Raw genomic sequence first — 4,683 nt, 5'->3', positions numbered from 1 at the left:
CTGTTGGCTTTCAGTATTAAGCATCCATTCCCAAGCAGTACTAATGCTGTAGCTGCTGTCCTGGTTAAAGTTTTTGTTGCACATTCTGATCTCAATTGCGTCTTTAATAATAGAATCCCGGTAGGTAGATGCATGGAATAATATTTCCATTTTATCATATTCATATGTATGTTCATGAGGATGTATTTGGCCACAGCAGATTTGTCGAAATGTGGCATCAGTGCTCTGGACAGTACTCTGAAATCATTTGTACTGACTGACCAGTGTAACTGCTACTGAAAGGCAGCAGAGAAATATGTTGAGTCATCTATCATCAAATGAAATCATCATAACTACCAGTATTCTTCAGTCATAGGCATCAACATAATCTCTAATAGCGTGTGGAAATTTCATGACCTCTCCATGACATAATTTGACTAATTAAATAAATTACCTAATGGACTAACAATATCTCCTGATGATGATGATGATGAGGAGGAGGAGGAGGAGGAGGAGGAGGAGGAGGAGGAAACTGTGAGACATTTGAGACTGAATACACATCTGATGTGTCAAGAACTCTGTGAAGCAATTTTTCAATTGTAGAAGGAATCCATCAGAAATGCACATAGGTAAGAACAACATGCACACCTTAAAAACTTTTCTTTATAAACAACCATGTCATTTACACATTCCTTTAAAATATATCGACAATTTATGAAAATAGTATTATGAAGACTATCTAATAAAATAATGACTAAAACTTAAAATACAGTCAACAGTGATAGTTATAACTGACTACTGAAGTTTTTTGTAGGGCTGAGATCAATAAAAACAATGGAAAAAGTAATAAAACGGATGTCAGATCTCAAGAAGAGAAGCTAAATATAAATATTAATGATTTTGCAAATAGAAGTGTAGCATTTACTTGCCAACTGCCAAAATATGTTCTCAGCACTGGGAAGCATAGTAATTAAAAAATACAGCAATTCTCTTGCTTTCTTTATTTTGTAAAGTAACCATAGTTCTAACAACTTTTTTCAGTATTGTACCCTTCGACCCTGGACCAGTTGTTCTTGGTAAGTAGATATTCACCTCTTGTCACAAATGTTTTCAGAAGAGGTGGTTTATTATTGAGGCTATAAGCATATGAATGCTAAGAAGAAAATAATTTCATGTAGCTTACATGAATACAGAAGATATTCTTGAAAATTCAAACAGTGCCGTAAAACAGATTAAATTCAATGTTCTGTGAAGGTAACAAAGCACTGCTGGAAAGAAGCCACCGAGTAGTCACAGTGATTATAATTAAACCTGAACATGTTTTCTAGAATAAGCAAAGAACAAATAAAAATGAGTACAATCCTCAAAATGATATACACATGCAAGGGACATGGAGAAATGAGCAAATATTGAGGAAAAGAACAATAAACTTGCAAAAATACACACTCATAATCACACCTGAGTTGTCATTTTCAAATCTGTATTCAGAATGTTTCCTTACAGATCCATACTTTACTCATGTATTTTTATAATGATCATCTCTTTCATGCGTTTATCTTGCACTTGTCAATTAATTGCTCTCCTACAATGCTCATCCTCTGGATATTATCTACATCATTCATCTGTTGCAAACTACCTCTTTGTGTCTCTGAACTGATAATGTGTTACATATTTACTTTTGTAACTAAGTTTGATCCTATGTTATGCCTCAGGTAATTCTTTTTTGAGCCAAGAGTGTATGTGACTAAATGGCATATTTCTGTGCTTCATATTTATCCATAACTGTTCAGAAAAATTGCCTTCTTTATGAAATTTCAAAAAGGAGAGTTAATTTCTTCAAATTGTAATTAGTCATATAACAACTTACATTTTGATTAAGTACAACCATTTAAATTACTTTTAGGTAGTGTGAAACTTCATACAAAGTATGCCATCATGCAGTCACTTTGGGCTACTTGTGATACATTTTTACATAATATGAAATCAATTTATTGTATTTTTGGTCTGATATTAAGCATATATTGATTATTTTCATTTGTATTTAATTATTTTTTCTATTTCCCAAGTTACATTACTGATCTTTTAATAACCTGAAAATAAATTCATTTTTGGAACTAATTTCTGATATTGATCGTGTTTGTTCCTATTATTATGTGTGTATTCACATAACAGCAAAGCCCATATTCTTAAGTTAAATATTATTTACAAGCAACAATGTATACATAAGCTGATACTCAATGGCTTACATCAAATTATGGAAAACAACAGTATCACTGCAAAATTATTGTTCCCCTCTCTACCTCTAAAAGAACAAAACTGTGTACAGTATTATTTACTGAACTTCAATACAAGCATAAAAATACTGTTGGCACTTAACACACTTGAAGAAGAATGTTCTCTCTTCACTTGCAGTTGTTTCCTATTTTGAAATTATTTTCAGGTTAGAGCAGTTTACTTAGGAATTTAACAGACATAATACAGTCTCTATTACTTTTTCTCTCAGTAAAAGTATCAAACGAAGTGTAATTTATGTGTTCTGTAGCAGACAAGTGCTCAATGCATGAATAGGATTTCATAATTGAGATGAAATCTTTTTATTCTGTAGCAAGTATACAGTACTTTTGTGAGATTATAAGGGTGTGCAAATAGGGGCTCTAACCAGGATTCCTGCTTTTCAAGAGCAGTTTGCTACTAGCTGCACCTTCTGAGAGACACCTTGCAGGCTTACTCAAAGCCTCAACTTGCTGCAAGTTCTCTCCAAGGAAGGTCGCTGTAGAGTTTGGAATGTGCAGAGAAGAACTGGTATTAGTTTGAAACTTAAGAGTCAGTCCATGAGGCAAGCTTGAATGGTGTGATTGTTAGTTCATTGCAAGCAAAAGAATAGGATCTCGGCTCAGGCCAAGGTCTGACAGGCAGTTAATTTTTAGTGAATGTTCAAGCACATTATTGTCATCAATATTCTCTTTTTCTGATGAGACTCACATTGTGTGCTGCCACCCCACCTTCCTTCCCACCCCTCAACACTTGCGTACACATTCATGCATACACTTATCAGCAGATCCACCCAGACAGTCACACAACAGGATTTGTACATGTTATTTAAATGGGTAGGAGAACAAGCATCTCCAGAATAAACCACAACTTTTTGAGATTATATGAACAGGGTTGGTGTGGAGTCTAGGACTAGACATAGTTATGTCAATATTTGATTAAGAATTATGGCAGTATCAATTATTTATATTATTAACAGACAATGTTTGCAGCATAACTGTGATACTAATTGTTGTTGGGAAGTAAGTGCTGTACTTTTTTTAAGATATGCTTCATCACAGAGAATGCATTTGCTATGTTGACCTATGTACTCCACATGAAATGGTACACCAAAGCTTCATTGCCGATATTGCTACTTGTTAGTAACCGTATTGTGAAAAATGCACCTTAGAGAGCTGGAAATGGATGTCAGTGAAGACATCAAGATATTAATAACAAGATAAATTAAGCTGCAAAAAAGATTTAAGCTTGTTAAGCCATATTTTTATCCTTGCTTGGTTATGGCAGATACATATATGGTACTTGGGTAGTTAACTTACAACCATGAAAGTTATTACCACAGTAAGGTTGTTACTTCCATAACTTACGACTTTGCAGTGGTATGGGGCAATTTTTTTATGACATTATGTTACTTGGATGACTGTGTAACTAGAAGTTGTCACACGGAATATTTATGAGAGGAAGCAAGCTGGCCTTGGAATGTAATGCATCTGATAAATGGGTCACTATGAGTAATATATTAATGCACACATTTGATAAATGTGTTGTTATAAATTACATATTCTCACTGAAGACATCAATTCTTGTTTTATGTAACTATTTCCTAATTCAATCATCATTATGGTTTGAGGATAACTTGATTAAGTCAGAACCAGTGATGTGTAACAAAAAGTATAAATTTTAAATTTTTGCTGTTAAGACAATCTTTTAACATCCATAAATTAGAAATTTAAAGAACACAGTATAAAAACAACAGCCTGGATATAAAAGTGGGTGTTTATAATGCTACATTTTTTAATACACCATTAATATAAAACTACGAAGAATGATGTGACATAATCAGATGTGACGAAATTTCCAACCCTGAAATTGTGACTTTTTATACTGGTATCTCAAAGGAGAATTTTTACAGAGGTCAAGTAAATAATTAATTACACACATTAAATGCTGGTAGTCTACAGCCAAAATGATATTAAACACAGGACAATTGAATATGAAAAACAAAAAAATGTAAGAAAGACATCATAGGAAGGAACTTGTACACAAAATAATAATATGGGTTTTGTCTTTAAGCACAGACCTGTAAAACTATAAAGACATTTTCAAAACACCAATTGGAAATAAAAAGTCTCTAAACATAGCAACAAGACTTTTATATAGTTAGAAGAAACACAATTATTACCACTTAGATATGTACAAAAATATTCATAAAAGCATCCCTTTTACATTATTTCTGTAGTTTTGTCTTAAATTATAATCACAACTATTTTCCTTGTTAATATGCACTACTAATACTGAGGCAATTTCTTTCTTACAAACACAACAAGTGGCATGTAAAAGAAAAAATGTGACAAATGGTTCAAAACATGAATATGACTATTATCAGATTTGTATAACAGTTAATACTAATATGATTAGAAAGGAAATGCAGCT

The sequence above is a fragment of the Schistocerca serialis genome, chromosome 4, assembly GCF_023864345.2.
Source record: "Schistocerca serialis cubense isolate TAMUIC-IGC-003099 chromosome 4, iqSchSeri2.2, whole genome shotgun sequence".
In the NCBI taxonomy this organism is placed as follows: Eukaryota; Metazoa; Arthropoda; class Insecta; order Orthoptera; family Acrididae; genus Schistocerca; species Schistocerca serialis.
The sequence above is the reverse complement of the archived record's forward strand: the minus strand, read 5'-3'. Positions refer to the sequence as shown.